The sequence below is a fragment of the Pongo pygmaeus genome, chromosome 23 (genome assembly GCF_028885625.2).
Source record: "Pongo pygmaeus isolate AG05252 chromosome 23, NHGRI_mPonPyg2-v2.0_pri, whole genome shotgun sequence".
Classification (NCBI taxonomy): domain Eukaryota; kingdom Metazoa; phylum Chordata; class Mammalia; order Primates; family Hominidae; genus Pongo; species Pongo pygmaeus.
Genome location: NC_085931.1, coordinates 45036535 through 45058672, shown reverse-complemented (window position 1 = coordinate 45058672; position 22138 = coordinate 45036535).

Genomic DNA, 22138 nt, shown 5'->3' with positions numbered 1-22138 from the left:
TCTTGAAAGTAGAGAACAAAGAAACTAAACAAACTAAATCTTTGAAGAGGAACTTCTCTTGGACTATGGACTATGGACTATGCAATGGAACTAAAGGATCAACTGAGAGAGGTAACCAAAGACAGAAAAATCTGAGAATTTAAAAGTTCTATCTCTTTGTCTAATCACAGAATATGAGAAATAATTTGGCCAGGGTAATGCCCCAGACATAAAAATGAGTCACACATATCTCTATATTTGGAGACCACTCTTAGTGCACTTAGCAGAATGGTGGGCATCCAATGTTTTATTGTCCTTATTACGGGTTCCAAATTGCTTCTTATTCCAGGAACTGACATAAAGAGTCCCATCTCCCACCTCTTGTCCCAAATTTTAGTCCTGAACTGATAACTCCCCTATTTTCAGTCATCACCTCCTCTAAACCATCATCCAAGAATTATGAATGATCTTCCTGAAATGCAAACATAACTGTGTTTTTCTCTGTTGATAAATCTTTGATGACTACCTTTGTTCTCCTTACACTTTCTCTTCTACTGGCCTTTCAGTCTTGTCTCTTTTTACAACTCTCCCCTCCAGGATAAACTCCAGACTTGATGGATGTCCTACAATTTCCTAGAAACACTAGATACTCACTGTCCCATTCCTTCACATGTGCTTCTTCCTCTACCTAGAATAGCTCCCTGCCCACTGCCCCAACCCTGAGTCTGACTCTTTCCAGCTCCTGCCTTGGAACTTTATCCGACTTTCTTCACCACTGTTTCCCAAAAGCTGTCTTCAGAGTGGGTTCTAAACGCAACAACTGGTATTTCCCTATCCTCTTCCTACAGCAGAAGCTTATGAGGGTATATAGTGCCTTAATAGTTCCCAGTGTCTGCCCCAGTAAAGGCACAGAGTAAAGGTTGAATTTTAAAAAGAAAATGACAGAGCGGGTGCAGTGGCTCACTCCTGTAATCCCAGCACCTTGGGAGGCCGAGGCAAATGGATCACCAGAGGTCAGGAGTTTGAGACCAGCCTGGCAAATATGGTGAAACCCCGTCTCTATTAAAAATATGAAAAAATTAGCCAGGTATGGTGACAGGTACCTGTAATCCCAGCTACTTGGGAGGCTGAAGCAAGGGAATTGCTTGAACCTGGGAGGCAGAGGTTGCAGTGAGCTGAGATCACGCCATTGCACTCCAGCCTGGATGACAGAGTGAGACTCTGTCTCAAAAATAAAATTAAATAAATAAAAGAAAAATATATGAATAAATAAAAAGAAAATGATATATATAAAAGGAAAATAAGTAAATCAATGAATTAGAGAAAAAATGGTCTCTGAATATATAAAGTCTTATACTGGGTATAAATGTGTAACAAATTTCAAAACAAGCCTTTGGATAAAATTCACAAACGGTCCCAACAACACTGTTGTTTGTCTTGGTCAGAGATAAGAATCCCTAACATCCACACTAATTCTGATGGTTCAGTCACCAGGGGTACTCAGAGAACAAAAAATATGTATTGTAGCCCCATCATTTCTCCAAATTGGTCAACAAGTACTTACTGAGCAATTGTCATATGTCAGGCATCATTCTAAGTGCTGGAGATTCAAGGGTAAATATGTTTCACAAAGGCTTTGCTATTGTTGGGCATGTGTTCAAGGGAAGAGACAGTCAGTAGACAAGTGAGCATGAAAATGAACAACAAAAAACTAGTGTTAAGAGCTATGGAAAAGCCAAACCCGACAATGGAATGTTGAGTGACTGATAAGGCTGCTCAGAGGTCAAGACACCACTGAGGAAGTGGCAATGAGCTGAGTCCTGCATGGTGAGAAACACTGGCAAAGAAAAATATGAGAGCATCATGGTTTTAGGAAGACAGGATAGCAAGTGCAAAGGCCCTGAGCAGGTGACAAGTTTGGGACATTCAAAGACAGAAGGATAGCCAGTGTGGCTGGAATTCAGTTAGTGAGGGGAAAGTGGTAAGTGCTGAAGTCCAAAAGGTCTGCAGGAACTGGCAATGTGGAGCTTCATGGACCATCCAAGAGTGGTAATTTTATTCTAAGAGCATTGGGAAGTGATTGGAGGTTTTAAGCATGGGGATGACACAATCTAATTGAAAGATCACTCTGGATGCTACATAAAAAGTAGGTAATAGGAGTAAGAGGAGAAGAATCAGTCAGGAGTCTATTGCAGAAATCCAGGTAAGAGGTGATATTAGGGATGGTGGAGACTCAGCAGAGGTAGTGGCAGTGGAGATGGTAAACAGTGGTCAGGCTCTGGAGGGAGGGTTAGCCACCAGAATTTGCAGTTGTTGGGGGTTAAGTTCCCTTAAACTGAGAATAAAGGAATTTGGAATGTCTTCCAATTGTTTTGGCTTGAGCTACTGTATGGATGATGCTGACATCTGTTGAAATCGAGATGTCTAGAAGAACAACAAAGCTGAAGAGTAAAGGTGATAACTTTGCTGATGTTACACTTGAGATGTTCATAGGCTGCTGAATTGGTCATGTGAAATAGACAGATGGGTATGGGAATCTGGAACACAGGAAGGTCAGCATCAGAGATAATTTCTGCATTATCACCAAATACATAGTTTACAAAGGCTTGGACTAGATCACTCAAGGAAAGGATACAAACAAGACAGGAAGCCTAACCTAAGCCCAGGGGCAGTCTATTATTTTGAAACCAGTCAGAGAATAATAAGTCAGCAGAGGACAATGAGAAAGCTAGTGAGGTAGGAGTCTAGGCAGGAGAGGATGGTATCCTGAAGCCAAGAGCTTCAGCAGCCAAATAGAAGAGGACAAAGAAGTCCAAATCACCCCTTCTGGAAGGACATTCGATCAGTGATGTCATCTCCACAGAGCAAGGGAAGCACTTGCAGAGGAAACAATGTTGAGTAAATAACTATATGATAATCAATAATCATATCAGGCAGAAGAACAATTTGGTTCAAACAATAATTATAAGCTAAAATTACAGATCACGGTTTGCATTGAGAGCTTAAGCTGGAAAGCCTCAGTCCCTAAAATAGGTAGAAAACAAATGGACAGAAAAACTCACTGTGTACTCAACTTCATTCTTTGGCTAATGTCTCCAAAGTTTCCACTAATTTTTCTAAAAGTCTTAATGTGCAACTTATAATTGTTTTGCAATGCTTTCAACTGTAGCTAATCAGTTGTAATTTAAAGTGAAATGAGATGCTTCTGTTACATGAGGCAGAAGAACACCAGAGAAAGGAGAGGGCTGATTCAGATTGTTCTAGATCCAGCGGTTCTTAACCTAAAAACTTTGGGGAGCTGTGGATAGCACTCAGGGGTCTATGAATTTGGATGGCAAAACATTTGTTTATCATTATTCACTAACCTCTGATATTTGGCATTTCCTTCAGTATCTTTGACTCTGTCACCAAAATCCATCACAAATATCTTTATATCATATTATAGTTGTTGCAGATACCTGGAAATACCATTTACACTCGTCTACTTCAAAGAAGACTTGTAACTAGGTTTTTATTATTTAATGCATTAATAAAGAAACACATACATTATTATATCATAATTTTGGTTTGTTTTCTTTTATAGCTATCTTAATAACTGAATTTGAATATAATTACTTTGTACTCCTTTGTGTTTTATCTTTTTTTTGAGATGGAGTCTCACTCTGTTACCCAGGCTGGAGTGCAGTGGTGTGATCTCGGCTCACTGCAACCTCTGCCTCCTGGGTTCAAGCGATTCCCCTGCCTAAGCCTCCTGAGTAGCTGGATTACAGGCATGCGTCACCATGCCCGGCTAATTTTTATATTTTTAGTAGAGATGGGGTTTCACCATGTTGGCCAGGCTGGTCTCGAACTCCTGACCTCAGGTGATCTGCCCACCTTGGCCTCCCAAAGTGCTGGGATTACAGGTGTAAGCCACTGCGCCCAGCCGTGTTTTATCTTATGCATCTAAAATAATTATTCTGAGAAGGAGTCCATAGGCTTCACTAGACTGCCAAAGGAATCTATAATATAAAACAGATAAAGAGACAGTGTCTAGAAGAAAGCATGGCCCCAGCAGAAGAGAATTGCTTCAGGAAGACTAGAGATGATAGTGACAGCTGTAGCGAACTTGATCTCAAGGAGAAGAGATGCAAGAGGTGAGATACCACATATGAGAAAAGAGAAACTGTGCCTCAGAAAATCTAGAAAACATCAAGTAGAACTCAAAACATTATACTTCTTCGTACACATGCGTAACAAAAAAAAAGGTGGGGGGGGGGTGTTCCTCTTTTTGGAATAGACTGAGGCAGAGAAGTCCAAATCAGCAATTTCATAGTAAAGGTTAAAAAAGACAATAGTGTAAGTGAGGGATTATTATATGAATATTTCCAAATATAGGGATGCCAGACTTAGCAAACAAAAATATAAGATGACTAGTTGAATTTTGATTCCAGATAAACAAAGGATAATTTTTAGTATAAGTATGTCCCAAATATTGCCCAGGACATACTTATACTACAAAAATTAACAAACAATTTTTAGCATGTGTATTTAAAATGTTGCATGGGGCACACTTATACTAAAAATATACATTCTTCACTTACCTGAAGTTCAGATTCAACTGGTTATCTTGTATTTTCTCTGGCAACTCTACCAATGAATCACATCTCCCACTAGTCACACTTTTTCATAGTCCCCTCCCATATTACCTCTGACCATGTGACATGCTTTGGCCAATGAGATATCAGCAAATACGACACAGGGAGAGGCTTGATAAATGCTTGTGCAAAGAAACTAGTCCTCTTGGAATGCTGCTGCCACCGTGTGAGGAAACTGGGTGTAGCCTCTTAGAAGATGAAAGACCCCATAGAGAGAGAAGTTCAGCTGGCCCAGCTGATCCAGCCCCCCTGACCTTCCAGCTGAATGTAGCCACAAGAGCCCAGCCCAGCCACAGAAACACTCAGATAGGAAACCCACAGAACCGTGAGGAATCACATAATAAAGCATTGTTGTTTTAGGCCACCTCCGCTACCACTACCTCAGCTGAGGCTCCATCAGCTCTGGCATCACCTCTCACCTGGATTGCTGCAATATCCTTCTGATTGATTCCCCTCTTTCTCCTCTTGTCTCCATTATCTACACTTTATATAGCAGCTAGAGTGAACTTTCAATGAGATTTTGCCATTCCCATGCTTAAAACCCTCCAACTGAGTTTTAGAGGTAATTTATTATGTAGCAATAGATAAATGATATAGTACACCTTATTATAATTCACTTAATGAAGATTTCTGGAGCACCCAGTATACGCTAAAATAGGTAGATGAGCTATAATTCCCCAAGTGCTGTGATTCACCTACATTAGAATCATCCACATTTTATTTGTTAAAAATCCATATTCATGGACCAGTCCTATTGAATCAGTACTTTAGAGGTAGGACTGAGTAATTAGCATTTTTAACAAACCTCCCTGGGCATTTTTAATTTTCTTTGGAGTTTGAGGATTACTGTGTTAAAGAGACACAAAAATCTATAGACACTACTGTGCCCTCAAGCTATGCAATCTAGGGAAGGAGAAGAAGGGTACACAGGTACTTATAATACAAGGCAGAAGAAAATGACTGCCAAAAAAAAAGAGGTAAAAGGAAATCCCCACTAGCCAAAAAGACAGGTGAGATTAACTCTGAGGGGGAAATACTGGAAGCCTTTACAGATAAAAGACCTCAGAACTAAGCCTTATAGCCTGAGAATGCATCAACTCAGGGTAATGCAAAAGTGCTGGACTAAGAGCTTGGATTTCTGGGTTTGAGTCTCTGCTAATGATAGCCATCATTTGGGGCACAACTATTCTTTGTAAGGTAATGCACTAGGCTCTCTAGAACCACTCTTTAGAATAACTCTTTACAACAACTCTGCAAGATAAGTACTATTGTCTTGTGTTTCAATAGGAAAAGGGGTTCAGAGAGGCAGGCGTGCTGGCTCAAGCCTGTAATCCCAGCACTTTGGGAGGCCAAGGCAGGTGGATCACGAGGCCAGGAGATCCAGACCATCCTGGCCAACATGGTGAAACCTCATCTCTACTAAAATATAAAAAATTAGCCAGGCGTGGTGGTGCACACCTGTAGTCCCAGCTACTCAGGAGGCTGAGGCAGGGGAATTGCTTGAACCCGGGAGGCAGAGGTTGCAGTAAGCAGAGATCATGCCACTGCACTTCAGCCTGGCAACAGAGCAAGACTCCATCAAAAAAAAAAAAAGAAAGAAAGAAAGAAAAAGAAAAGAAAGAAAGAAAGAAAAAGAAAAGAAAAGAGGTTCAGAAAGAGGGTGTCACTTGCCAAAGGACACATAGCTAGGAGTTGCTCGAGCAAGGGTGTAGTGCCTATCTGTCTGACTCTATAGCCCAGGTACTTTCACTGTGTCACACTGCTGACCTCAAGGAGCCAGCTCAACCTTCTGGGCCTCCATTTTTTCATTTCTGGGATGGGACACAGTGCACAAGATGATTTCTGAGGCCCCATTATTGGAGCCAAATCAACTCTACTTTAGATAATAATTGTACTTGCTGGTGAAGAAGGGTAAGTGGGTTCAGTAACTAGAAGAATGAAGAATGAACCTCAACCTTAAGGATTTGTTGGTATGTATTCAATCCAGAAAATACCAGTCAAGAGCCACCTGCCTGTCACTTTCAAAAACTGTAGCTCTAAAGACCTTGCCTACCTCTTGCAAGAGAATGAGAATGAGGGGGAAAGGTAGGATGGAGGGAGAGAGGCAGGCTACTGAATATTTGAGTAACTGAAGGAATGATTGAAAGGTTAAAGAAGGTAATGAATGAATGACAGGGAAACAGAGAGTTGGGGAGCTCTGATAAAATGACCTCCAATTCCTCAGTCAAATTAAGAGGAAGGTCATCTGCTTGAGAGTTGGGGAAATACACACTCCAAAGACAAGCAGAGTTTTGCCAGTGTCCATGAAGGCAGGCAGTATGACAAGGTGTGCGCATCTACCTGTGCAGCAAGACTTACCTTTGCAGCTTTGGCTTTTGATGGTCCACAAGGAAAGGTGGAGAAAATTAGAGGGACAGAAGAATCCCAGGAGAAGGTGAAGGGGTCACCTGAGCCCTAGCACAGTGATGGCAACCCCAGACCAGCTGCCTCATAATAAAGGCTGAGTGTAGGGCATGTGACACTCCCTGCCCTATGTTCTGTCCAAAGTGGGTGAGAATCCACTAATTGATGATGAGATAAACAGAGAGAGTTCAATGCAAAAGGTCAGTGAGGGCATTAAGATGCCTGGGTAGTGAAGCTTTGGGATCATGAGATTCTGAGTCTATGCAGGTTAATGTGATGGTCAAGGATACCAGCCCGTGCTGATAGCCCTCAATTCTGTACCAAATTAAGTCAATTCAGATCACTTAATTATGTTCTGAAGTTTTTTTTCACTTTGAAGAGAATAAAAATACTTCCATTTTATTCTGATTTCTGAGAAAATTAGACTGTACATGTAAGCACTGGAAAAATTAAAAAGTGTTTTTAAAATGCAAGAGGTTGCTGTTGTTAACCAAGGAAATCTTCCAGAGGAGGAGTAAAGAAACAACATTTACATGCCAAGCACTAGGCACTTTATAAACTATGTCGTGTCGTGTAATTGGCACACCCTAAAAGATGTGTTCTTGTCTCCACTTTGCAGGTAAGGAAACTGAGCCCAAAGATCTCTAGCCAATAAGAAGCAGAGCCCTGTATAACGTCTGGCTGGGTGCTTCCCAGGCTGTGATTTGTGTGTCATTGCTTGATTTCCCTTTTCAGGGTGCAATCCAGAGTTCATCTCTTCAAATATTTGCTGTACTACAGCGCCTTTTCCATTGCAAAAAGCCGTCCTATTGATTGAACCCAATTAATAGAATCCAATTAACAAGAATCCAATCTAGCATTTGACTTTTCAATAATGTTTAATACTACTACTTCCTTCTAGTTAAAAGGGTATGAGTTGGAAAGGAGTATTAAATCCGAATAGGCCCCTAATTGAGGCTCTCTTCCAGTGGTAATAATGATCAATTTTATTTACATAGAATGTTATCTAAAAAATTCAAAGCATCACACATTGACTTGCATGTTTGAAACCGAACCTTTTATTTTCTCCCTACACCTCTCCCACCCTTGGTTCCCCTTACCAGTCTTCCTCATCTTAGCTAACATCACTAGCATTTGTTCTACTGCCAGGTCCGATGTTTAGGGGGTATCATTTTCTTTTCCCTCACTTTTTCCTTCTTTCCCATCCAACCCTGGTTCCCACACACATTCATTTCCCCCATCCTCGCTGCCAGTGCCACACCCCACATCTTTCACTTATTTCTCTGCCCAGGCCTTCTTTCTAACTGGTCCCCCATTGCCAGTCTTAGCCTACTCTGATCATTCTCACACAGTAGCCTAAGCTATCTCCTTAAAACATAAACCAAAGTAAGTCAACTCCCTGCTTAGAATCCTCCAGTGATCTGGAATTACGAGTATTCTGCCAGTGTTAATTTATAGGTTCTGATCAATGTGCCATGGTTAAGTAAGGTATGAACATTAGTGGAAACTGGGGAAAGAGTATCAGAGAAATCTCTGTAGTATCTTTGCAACTCATCTGTAAATATAAAACTATTTCAAAAAAAAATTTTTTTTTGAGACGGAATCTCACCCTGTCACCCAGGCTGGAGTACAATGGCTCGATCTCAACTCACTGCAACCTCCACCGACCAGGTTCCAGTGATTCTCCTGCCTCAGCCTCCTATGTAGCTGGGATTACAGGCACGTGCCACCATGCCCAGCTAATTTTTTGTATCTTTAGTAGAGACAGCTGGCCAGGCTGTTCTCGAATTCCTGACCTTGTGATCCGCCCGCCAAAATTTTTAAAAATGTTTTTAGTCCTCCATGCTCCAAAGATGTTCCTTTGACTTGGACTAGGACTGACTCCCTCCCACAGCCTGCTTTATCTATTGATATGAGTTCTTACCACCTTCTCCTTACTCCCTAAACTCCATTCACTGTGGCTTCCTCTCAGTTCCTAGAAAACACCAGGCTTCAAAGTCCTTCCTCACCTCGAGGTTTATTCACATGCTATCTTTTGTCTTGGTAACTTCTTTCTCTGTTTTTCATGTTCCTTCTTTTTGGTTCTCAGGTCTCAGTTTAAAAAGTCCCTGGTCAGAAAGGTCTCTCTGACCCCCCCTCCCCCATCTAAAGTGGTGGTTTCCTCTTGATCCCTGCAGACACAATTTGTAACTAGTTAGTGTGCTTACCTCTTTCTTGTGTCTTGCACCTCACTATGGGTTCCATGAAGGCAGAGACCTTACCTATCTGTCTCATCACCCTCTTATCCCTAATCTCTAGCACAGTGTCTGGACTGTGGAACATCCCTGAAATGATTCTCCTGTCTCCTCCCCATTGACCTCGAATGCAGTTTCTAGATGGGCATTTGGTGTCTTTAGTGTTCTCTATGTCTGACACTAGGATTTTCTTCATAGGAGCCCAGCCCTCAGGGACCTGGAGAAACATGTCTTCATCAGGGTTATCACGGATATAGATACATTGTAGAATTTACCACCTATATTTTAGAAAATTGACCTCTTGAGCAAGGTTGATTTTTTTTTAATGAGAAAAAACCCTTCCGGCATAGTCTGATTCTTGTCCTATTTTATGCCCTTCCCCAACACAGCCCATTAAAAGGAGCTGGAAAACACAATATTAAGAGATGAAAGAAATCAGCCTGCCACTGAGACCTTTGTCCCTAATTTAGGAAGCCGTGTCTCAGGGGACAACCTTCCATCATCCCCTGAAAGCTTTTGATATCTTGTGACCTTTAGCTCAGCATTTTGGTGCTTGGATTTCTTCCCTTCCCCCGTATTCTAGTTCTATGGATCAGGCAATTATTGAAATTACAAGGATCCTGCATATCATGCATGGGAAGGGGACAGCCTTCAAAATACATCGTGGTTCAGTTTAGTGAATAAGAAAATGTGATACAAATAGCTGCCATTTATTGCACACTTTATTGAATGCAAGGACTGAGCAAAGTGTTTGCCTTATATTAGCTCATTTGATTCTTCACAATGATGTTGTCCCAACATCTAGGATAGGCATATTATAGGTGCTTGATAAATATTTTCCTAATAACAAATGAATAATCCTCCAACATAGGTATTGTGAATATTCTCATTTTATAAATGAGGATCCTGAGCCTTAGAAGTACCAAGTAATTTGTGAAACATGAAACAAGCAGAAACTAGGAAATCCAGATTGAATCTATCTCGAGTCTTTCCAGTTTTAACAGCTCATCATCACAGCCCTCCAATTTATATTCCAAAACTCACTTTGGATACAGGTTCATAATATTGCCTGCTCCTAAAGGACTTAATACTCCCTCAAATCTAAGGACTGTCACCCTCATACCCAGGACTTCTGTACTGATGTTCCAGGTGATTGCATCTGCATTCTGTTGTAAATGAAAGAACAACCTCATCAAGAGACCTTTCTTCAAAGTAGCATTTGCCCTTTAAATTTGAAAGCCGTCTGACATTGTATTTCATTCATTAGTTCAGGGTTGCTAGATTTCCAGTCACTTTTACAGCCAGTAGATGTATAGGGAATACTCAGAGGTTAGGAAGTCCAGATCAATTTAGCTGAGCAGCCAATGGTAAAAACACTGGTTTGACTGGTGTTCTCACCAGACTGCTGGTCAGAACCCAGGAGAGCAGAGTCAGCTAGCCCTCCTAGCTCACAAGGCATCCAGCCTTCACATGGGGAACAAGAAGCCACAGTGGGGGAAAACCTAGGCAAGGAGGTACATAAGAGAAGCATCTCTTAGAAAATAAAAAACAATGATTGAAGTACTATTTATTGAACAAGACAATCATGTAGGAATCCAATGGGAATGGTGCCCCTGGAGTTGTACAATGCCGCAGACTACTGCACTAAACACCTTATGCAGCTTCTCTCAATTAATTATCACAGCAAACTTTTGTATAAACGATATCTTGAGGAGCAATTTCAATGAGGAAATTGAGTCTCAGAGAGATCAAGCATCTTGCCCAAGGTTACACAGCTACTCTATGAGAGAATTTTACCAACTAATATGAAAATCAGCAAGAATATGGAAAAGGCCTGTGTAGTGGTGAAATGGACTGGTAACATGGTTTGGATCTGTGTCCCCATCCAATCTCATGTTGAATTGTAATCCCCAATGTTAGAGGTGGGGCCTGGAGGAGGTGACTGAATCATGGAGGTAGATTTCTCATGGATGGTTTAGGACTATCGTTTTGGTACTGCCTTAAAATAATGAGTGAGTTCTTGCAAGATCTAATCATTTTAAAGTGTGTGGCACCTCCCACATCTCTCTCTCGCTTCTGCTCCTGCCATGTGAGATGCTTGCTCTCCCTTCACCTTCCATCATGACTGGAAGCTTCCTGAGTAGTCCTCAGAAGGAGATGCCTGTGTTCTGCTTCCTGTACAGCCGCAGAACCGTGAGCCAATTAAACCTCTTTTCTTGTAAAATTACCTGGTCTCAAGTATTTCTTTATAGCAATGCAAGAATGGCCTAACACAACTGGGCTTTGGGAAACCTGGGTGTTAGTCCGAGTTTGCGTCTCACTTGGAATGTGTTCATGGGCTGGTCTCTTCCCTGCTCTGAGCCTCAGTCCCCTCATCTGTAAAAGTAGGAGACTGAATCATACTGGGCAATTTTATGGGGGTTTACAGCCTGTGGATAGCTGGTGTTTGGAAAACAGAAGAGTGGAACCTAGAACAAACAGAAAAAGAGGGAAGACATACAAGGATCACAGGAGGTAATATTTGACCTAGGGTTCAAAAGACAAGTAAAAAGCCAGGCACCGCCCAGGCATGGTGGTTCACGCCTGTAATCCCAGCACTTTGGGAGGCAAGGTGGGCGGATCACGAGGTCAAGAGATGGAAACCATCCTGGCTAACATGGTGAAACCCTGTCTCTATTAAAATTCAAAAATTAGCTGGGCATGGTGGCACACGCCTGTAGTCCCAGCTACTCAGGAGGCTGAGGCAGAAGAATTGCTTGAACCCGAGAGGTGGAGGTTGCAGTGAGCCGAGATCACGCCACTGCACTCCAGCCTGGTGACAGAGTGAGACTCCATCTGAAAAAACAAAAATGCTGGGCACCATGGCTCATGCCTATAATCCCAACACTTTGGGAAGCTGAGGCAGGAAAATCTCTTGAGCCCAGATGTTCAAGACCAGTCTGGGTAACATTGGGTAACCCTGTCTCTACAAAAAAATTAAAAATAACATAAAATAATAAAAGACAAAACAAGAGTTTGTTGAATCAGATAAAAAGGGAGATTGGGATTTCAAGCACTGAGGAAAGAATATTCTAAGGGATAGAAGTAGTAAAGTGGTAAGCATAATGATGATGAATACTGGTGGCTCTGAGGTCAGAAAGGCTGAGACACAAATCCAGCTTCACATTTCCCAGCTGGAGAGTTATCTAGTTACCTAGTTATCTCAGTTCTCTCATCTGTAAAAACAGGGAAACAGTAGAACCCACTTTATGAGTATTGAGAATATCAAATGAGATTATCTACATAGTTCCTGGTCTAACATAAGCACCCAATATTAGTAGCTGCCTTTACTATTACTTCCATTATTGTCATTAAAGCCTTGAGCAAATGGCACATTCAGGGAAGGGCAAGTGGGTTGTTGTAGTTGTTCATTCACCAATTCAGCAAACATTTATTGATAGCACATGTGTATCAGATATGTTCTGAATTAACAGGCGGTGGTAGGGATGGGAGGTAGGGACAGTGAAAGGAAATAAAGTTGGTGGAAGAGGTCATAGAGAGCCTACTATGCTAAAAATAGGAAATTACCATTATCTTGCAACTATGGTGAAGCCTAGAAGGATTTTAATCTAGGGAATGACATTGCAGAAGAGCAGATTGACCTTCTGCAGGTTTGACTATTGCAGTATAGTCAAACTGGAGTCAGGGCAATTAGTTGGAATGCAGTGTATGGTCAGGGGAACTGAGATGCTGCCCTGACTTTGGGTAAAGTTGGGAGCTGTAGGTGGGGGCAGTGGTGATGGAGATGAGAGAGTAGATGCAAAATATATTAAAGAGGTGGGAACTACAATATCAAACATAAATGATTGGATGTTAGAGAGGGAAAGAAAAGAACTTAGGATGTGAATGTATAGATGAATGAATGGATGGATGAATGATAGGTTTAGATGTGAAGCATCTCCGTTGCTTCAGACAAAGTGTTTTTCATATCCCATGAAGAGGCATTTTTCAACTCCTCAATATTCTCCCAAGTAAGTGACCCCAATTTTACAACCAAGGATATTTGTAGTATACATAATCTAAAATACTTTGAGCTTCAGAATTATGCTTCCATTATTTCACATGTCAGCATCTGAAAAGCCCTGTGGGTTGCATTTTGAGAAAAGGATGGTCTACTGCAATGGAAGATGAAAAACCTTCACCTCTGCAGCTTATTAACTGGGAGGGCCTTGGGTGGATTTCTTCTCTTCTCTGCCTCTCTGATGGTGTTTGTTTTGTTTGTTTGTTTGTTTTTAATCTATGAAATGAAGTAATTGAGTTAGATGTTCTGGGAATTTCTACCCAGCCCTAACATTTCCTATGTAGAATTAGATGTCTTTATGGTATCTGGAACACCAGAAAGTGTGTTTTATTAAATTTATTTACATTAATAAATATGTCAAACATTTACCTAGGTGTATATTCTAATTAGGAAAACTTTCTCGTTAAATGCAATACCTTATTTCAGTTACTAGATTGCCTGGATTTGAACTTGCCCTGGAAATCACTAGCTGTAGAACCTTAAGCCAGTAATGTAGCCTTACTCCATGAATCTATTATTTTTCAGAAGATATTTGTCAGAATAAACAAATGTGTCTCTATTAAAGGTTATAAAACAGGAAAACTACTGGGTTAGGCTTCAGTTCAATTCTCTCTCTTCAACCTGCTCTTCTGCTCCTATAGCTAGAAAGACTTTGTCTTCAGTTATATTACTAAAATTAGATAAAAAGAATGCCTACATTTTCCCAGCATTACATTCCACCTGGAAACCTGAGGTTGGTTTGGTAGATACACCAGACCTAGCAGGCACTGTCCCTTAGTATTTCACTCTACCCACAGCTGGACTCCAGAAACCTTGGAACTTTATCCTACCATAACCTGAAATAATGATCACTGCATACTTTACAAACATATTTGCATGGTAAATTTGATTCATTAGAAAAACTTTCAACCACCATAGATGGCAGAGTGGCAGAGCCCAATCTTCAACCTATTTTCTTTTTCACAAGTCATTCTTCCTCACCTGTCATGCCACCTGAAAGTCTACTATAAACATCTGTTTTAAACAAGTCCTACTATAAACCTTAACTTTTTACCAGCTAATGCCTGATTACTTTCCAAATCCACAAGAATGATAAACAGACACAAAAATGAATCTTGCTGTGAATTGATCAATTACAGGGAAAGGAGCCAATCAAAGGTAATTCCTACTATGGCACAATTTTCCCAGGGGTTCGGACCAGGCTGAGAAGTGCAGAGAATTGTGTGCACAAATTTGAACTTCACTCTAGAGGTTTTGCTCATCAGAACTTAAATGACTGCAGAAACACAATGCCAAACCAACTCAATAATTAATGTATAAAAATGTCCAAAGACTAAGAATCTGGAATCAGCCATGTGAATCAAGGTCCTTTTTTGTTTGTTTCCTTCCAGCTGCCAAACAATCTCCATGATAATAATGGCAGCCAAAATATAGCACCAACATGGTGTCAGCTATTAAATGTCTCTTCAGGTGCTGAACATTTGCATTGAATACACTGAGATAAAGCAGCAAATAGATCTTCCTCATCACCTTCTCCAAACTTCAACAGTCTGAAAAAGAAAGAATATTTTCTATAAAAACTCACTCAGGCTATGGCTTATTAGCCCTTTGTGTCCTGGAAGCTAGAGAGGCACACAACAGTCTTTCAAAGCACAGGGAGGGTGGGTTGGCTGGAAACACTAGCTTGATTAGGGTTAAACTTCAACATAAGAAATAATATTTATCTCCAAGTGTGGGGCAAAATACATCTGAGATGGATTTGGGATACCGCCTTTCTTCAAAAATCCCCAGTACATGCTTCCTACAAAAAGGAATTATCTGCCTCATATCTTGAGGAGTTTCATCTGAATGTTCATTACTTTGGAATTTGGGAAGATGAGAAGGGTTTGAAAGACACAGGATCTAATTCTGTTGGCGAGGAATTTTGACTACATTTCTGTGACTGCAAACTATGAGTCATTCAGATGAATGCTTTCTTCTGACTCAGATATCTCCTCAACCTTCACACCTTATTCACAAACCTGGTTCCATGTGATGTGAAACCCAATAGCAAATCTACTAGGAGCTACTGCTGAAGAGGTTAATGAAAATGCCTATTCCAATAGACATGAACTGAAACTTCAGAGAGAAAGTCATGTCACCATTAATAGTTTCTGCTTTGGGTTCGCAGTTAGTAGTTCTATGAATTTGGGCAAATGACTTGGCCTTTCAGAGGCTTCTTTTTCTCATCTGAATAATGGAAATCAGAATATTCTCCCTGAAAGGCAAACATAAGTCTCAAATACCATGATGTCTAGAAAGCACTCAGCGTGGTGCCTTGCATCTTATTAAGTGCACAATGTGCATAAAGTACTGTTGTGAGTGAACAGTGAAGAACAGAAACAGAATAAAGTAGAATTCAGAAAATGGGCATGGCACCAGCTCTGCAGTCCTTTAGACTAGATACAGCCTGAGGCTGTGAACACCCCACCCAAAGTGAAAGAGAGAAAAAGAAAGTAGTTTTCTTTCTTTTTTTTTTGAGATGGAGTCTTGCTCTGTCGCCAGGCTGGAGTGCAGTGGCACAATCTCTCCTCACTGCAACCTCTGCCTCCCGGGATTCAAGTGATTCTCCTGCCTCAGCCTCCTGGGCAGGAGTAGCTGGGACTACAGGCGCGTGCCACCACGCCCAGCTAATTTTTGTATTTTTAGTAGAGACAGGGTTTCATCATGTTGGCCAGGATGGTCTCAATATCTTGACCTTGTGATCCGTCTGCCTCAGCCTCCCAAAGTGCTGAGATTACAGGCGTGAGTCACGGCACCTGGCCAGGAGAATGGTTATCTATTGAAACTTCATGAGCTTGAGAACAAGACCCCTACTTTCCTATCTCTGTACCATTAATGCCTTGTGCAGGGCTTGGCACATGGCAAATGCTGAATGAATGAATGAATGAATGAATGAATTGAATTGAATGAATAAATGAATGAATGAGCCAGTCAAAAAATCAATGGCATTAAAACTGTGGTGATGATGATGATATTATTTAGTAAACACTATACATTTATTTAGTAAACACATATATAGTGTTGACTATATATGTGTCTAAAACATATAGTGTTGACTATATATGTGTCTAAAACATATATAGTGTTTACTAAATGTCAGGTACCCATAGCAAGCACTTTAAATAGATCAGCTCATTTAATCTTCACATCAGCTCTGTGAAAAATATCTTACTATTATTCTTATCTTAGAGAAGATGAAACTGAGACACAGAGGTGGGTATTAATCTTTCCAAGATCACAAAGCTAATAAGTAGCAAAGCTAGGATTTAAATCCAGGCAGGCTGGCTCTTGAGTCCATGTGCTTAAATCTAAATGTTACCAACCTCGAAAAAGAAATTTACTAATTTTTTAAAAAATCACTTAATTCTGACTTTGGAAAAATGGTAATGTTCAGAATGTTAATCTTTTGGTTTACTTCCTTCTAGGCTTTTTTCTGTCCTTATTTAAGCAGGTGCGAGGATGGCTTACAAATTCATATCCTGCTTTTAAATGGATTGGTTACATAATTAACTCTGCCACAAATCTCTTTGTAAAGAATTCTTACAGAGTAAAGACTAAAAGTACATTTATTACTGCTAGCAGTAGTGCCCAACCCAAAAGCTGGAGTTCTTCTCGGACCTTTTGTCAAAGAGTCTGTGATAGCACTTTTCTCTCAGAATTTGAATCTGGACTATGGAAGCTGATGATGTTTAATTGGTACCTACACCCTGATTTTATATGCTCAAGACCATTCCACTACTCCCATCTCTGCATGATTGCCCTCCACAATCTGCTCAATGGCTCCTTCTCCCATTCCCCTCCCCATCTCCCAGGCAGGGGTCTATTTGGACAACTGCTACTAAGCATAGCAGGGGATAGTAAATATTTGTTTTTTCCTTTGAGTTCTTGTTAGTTTATTCCTCTGGGGCCTGTGAGTTACAATTTACAGAAAGTGAGTCTGTACTTCTCAATAGCTGTTCATAAAGTATTACAGCTGAATCCGTGCATCCTTTGCCCATTGCTTCTATCCAAACTCAGCATTTATTAAGCCTACAAAACATAGTGAAAATAATATATCAAGGTACACAAGTTGGAGGCCTTCATTTTCTTCCTGATATTGGCCTGCAATACACAAGAAAGTCCCCTCATTCTAAACATTACTTCACCTAGGAATATATGGGCCAAGACAGTGATTCCAAACTTAGCTGATTGGTAGTATCACCTTGGTACTTTAATTTAAACATAAATTCCTGAATTTTCCCCTTCCCTACTGGATTACTGAATTGGACTTTCCAAAGCTGGGGCCCAAGATGTTATGTTTTGTTTGTGTTTTTGTTTTGAGAAAGAGTCTCACTCCATCACACAGGCTGGAATGCAGTGGTGCAATCTTGGCTCACTGCAACCTCTGTCTCCCAGGTTCAAGCGATTCTCATACCTCAGCCGAGTAGCTGGAATTACAGGTATGTGCCACCACACATGGCTAATTCTTGTATTTTTAGTAGAAACGGAGTATCACCATGTTGGCCAGGCTGGTCTCGAACTCCTGACTTCAAGTGATCCACCTGCCTTGGCCACCCAAAGTGCTGGGATTACAGGCATGAACCACCACACCCCACCCAAGATGTTACGTTTTCAAAATGGTTTTATATCTGATGGTCAGTCATGATGGGAACCACTGACCTAAAGCAAAGTTTAGTAAAAAATATTGGGGAACTGAATTTCAACTGAAATGTTAGCATTAGACACAGCAACTAGCAATCAAGATATAATTCAATAATGAAAAGAGAAAAAACCCAATTAAAAATTGGCAAAGGACCTGAATAGACATGTCTCCAAAGAAAATATACAAATGGTGACAATAAACCCATGAAAAGATCTCAACATCCTTAGCAACCAAGGAACTGCAAATTAAAACATAACAAGATAGCCACTAGGATGGCTATAATCAAGAATACAAATAATAACAAGTATTGGTGAGGATGTGAAAAAATTAGAACCTTCATATACTGCTGGTTGGAATGAATTATGGTGCAGCCACTCTGGAATATAATCTGACTGTTCTTCAAAAGATTAAACATGGAGTTACAATATGACTGAACAATTCCACTCTTGGTACATATACAAGAGAAATGAAAATGTATGTTCACACAAAAACTTGTACACAAATGATCACAGCAGCATTAATCATAATAGCCAAAAAGTGAAAGCAACACAAATATTCAAGTGAATAATGAAAAAATAAAACATGTTATATCCATATTATGAAATAGTCTTCAGTAATAAAAATAAGTGAAGTACTGATAGATGCCACAACATGGATGAACATAGCTAAGTATAAGAAGCCAGTCACAAAAGATGACATATTGCATGATTCCATTTATATGCTATTTCCATGTAGGCAAATCTATAGAGGAGAAAATAGATTAGTGTTTGCCTAGGGCTGGGGGAGAAGGTTATGAGAAGTGGGGAGTGATTTCTAATGGGTATGGGGTTTTGCAGGGGAGGGCTATAAAATGTCCTAAAATTGATTGTGGTGATGGTTGCACAACCGTGAATATGCTAAAAACTATTGAATTATACGCTTAAAATAGAGGAATTGTATGGCATGTGAATTATATTTCAATAAAGCTGTTAAAAAAACAGTCAAGACAACAGCTGGCTCAATCAGACAGTTGTTATGATTTCATCATTAAGATGGTCAGACACACCAATCAGACAATTTTGATTCAGCCTTTTCTATTGTCTAGATATGCTAATCATCCTAAAATACAATGTCCTAAAATGCTCAGCATTTATTTAGCTCATAAATTTGTGGGTTTACAGAGTGGTGTTCCTGGGCTGGGCTGGGCTGGGCTGGACTGAACTGGGCTGATCTTGGCTGGGCTGGCTCATGTATCTGCAGTCAGCTGGCCAGTGGCTGAGAGTTGGCTGGTCTAGGATGGTATGATTGGAAGTGATTCACCTCCACCTCACATGATTTTTCCTTTAATGCATTACTCTGATTTTGCTCACATGGAGATGATGGGGTTCTAAGAAAACAAATGGAAGCCTGCCAGACTGCTTCAGCTCTAAGCTGAAACTGGAAATTGGCACACAATCACTTCCACCCATTCAACAGGCCAAAGCAGGTCATAAAGCCAGCAAAGGTTCAAGGGCAGGGGTGAGAAGGCTGCTGAATAAAATCACACTGCAAACGGCAAGGATAGAGGAAGGTATAAAGAATTAAAGCGATTTTTATAATCAGCCTATCACATAGTCTTGAGGGCAGTAAGTCTAGCTTTTAATTTCACATTAACCACTCATCTTGCAGGTAGCTTTGGGCACATTTATTGCTTCTTCTTGCAAAAGAGATAAGGCTCACTTGACCTTCAATCAGATATCCTAGTTGAAATTCAATTTAAAACTTCTTTAGGCTACCTATTTCAAAAAAATGTGAGGTGAAATACAAAGAGAGCATTCCATACTTATTAGCAGCAAGTTTTTTATGATCCATGGGTATAAATAAGGTGGAGTTCAAACTATCACATACTAAAGAGATGAGACATTTCTCAGAATTAAACATCTATTTAGGTAATACCTGACTTAGAATGAAAGCAGAATACAGGAAATTTTTACATATCCAGCGTGATTCACCCATTCAATTCATTACAATCCTGTGTAAGACACTAGGGGTACAGGATAAAAAAGACACTATTCATTACTTCTAGGAGCAGATTGAGATAAGAATAGAGAAAAAGAGCTATAGCCTAGAATCCAGACTATGAGAATTTCAAGAAGGATGGAGAGTCAGCAGCAGCAAATGCATCTGAGAAGACCATCAGAGTGACAATGCAAAGGATGCATTGAATTTTGCAGAGCTCCTTCATTCTATGAATGTTAGCTAAGTTATGGACATGGTTAGGCTTTGTGTCCCCACCGAAATCTCATCTTGAATTGTAGTTCCCATAAGCCCCATGTGTTATGGGAGGGACCCAGTGGGAGATAATTAATCATGGGGGGGGTACCCCCATGCTGTTCTCGTGATAGTGAGTTCTCACGAGATCTGATTTATAAGGGGCTTTTCCCTCTTCTGCTTGGCACTTCTTCTTGCTGCTGCCATGTGAAGAAGGACGTGTTTGCTTCCCCTTCCACCATGATTGTAAGTTTCCTGAGGCTTCTGCAGCCATGGTGAACTGTGAGGCAGTTAAACCTCTTCCTTTATAAATTATCCAGTCTTGGGTATGTCTTTATTAGCAGCATGAGAACGGATTGATATGGTTATAATATGCTACAACCTGTGTGGAATTCTGATACACAGAATTAATAAGGCTCCCTGGCCTCACAGAGCAGAAAGTCTAGTGGGAGAGAACAGACATCAAAAACAATATCATGTGAAAAATGTTTACATGGACATGATTGGTCTCCTTACAAAGTATACGTTCAGTGAAAAGATAAAACAAAAGAAAGACCACTGCAGGTTGGGTAATGAGTGAGAGATAAAGACAAATCATAGCAATCAAAGAGAAGAAAAAAAAATCACCTTCCTCAAGGAGCAGCTTGAGGAAAATGCTGAGTTCCAGAAAAGTTTTTGCTTTCTTTTTGTCTTTCTAAGGAGTTTTTGCTTTCTTTTTATTTTTGTAAGGAGACCACCAAAGTACTATTGGAGGCTAATGAAAGGAGCCAGTAGAAATGAAGAGCTTGAAAATAGAAGAAAACAAGAAATATCATTGTCTCCTGAAAGGAAATCGGACCAGGACACAGAGGATGGTTTATTTTGGAAAGGAGTGGGGACCACCTCTTCCTCTGAAGTGGTAAGGAAAGCAGTAGACTTGGGCAAGTGCCCACATTTTTCCACTAAATATCTGAACACAAAGCAGTTTGCGTCATTTGGGGTCCAGGATAGGCAATCTAGGGACATTTGCATTCAGTTCAAAAATATTAGCATTTCGAAGGATTTCTAAGGTTTACTGGGAAAATAGGAAAGAATAATTAAAAATGAGAGTTTCCAGGAAAGCTGTGACACGTGCTTACTTAGAAATCTTCTTTGGAGATGGATGTGAGAGAAATTGAACAAAATTATGCTGGCAGGTCTTCATTTTCTTGGTAGGGTTGGACTGAGGTCATCTACTGAGAGTGAGCAGGGTAGGCTGAAGCACAGGACATTATGGAGAGAGGCAATAAGTCTGAGCAATTGACACAAAGATGGGAAAGGGCACTAACCAGGAGTCAGCTCCCAAATTATTGGAAACTACTGCCAAGGGATTTATGTATTTTGGGAGAGATGCTGAAGAGGTCATGCTGGTTTACGGGAAGCCTAATTAGGAAAGTTAATCAAATGCAAAATTATCCCAATGAATTCTATGCATTGCAAAGCCAAACAGGGATGATTCGAGGGTTGCCTGCTGTTTTAGATTTGTATGCTGCCAACTCTCCTCTGTTACCGCAGATAATTGTGCTGGCTCCATAGAGTGTCTTTCTATAAACATGTGCAGGGCGTGTCACACTTTTTGTGGGTGCTGGTTTTCTCTAGGCGAGCTCATTGCTTTTAAAACAGTAGTAGTATTTGCAGTGGTGCTTGGAAAAAGGACAGAACAGCCAGACACGAAGCCATCACAGCCTTCAACAGTGCGTGAGTGATAAAGGGTGACATCCTAATTCCTGAAAGTATGTACCATCTATCCCCAAAATATCAGCTCTGATATCTCTTATTAAAATTTGCCTTCTTGTTTGCTAGAAGCACAAATGGGTGAGGGAGAGAGCTGACATTTTTATATTTTTCTTTCATACCAGTGCAATTGAAAATAACTGCGCTAAGAAAGAATTAC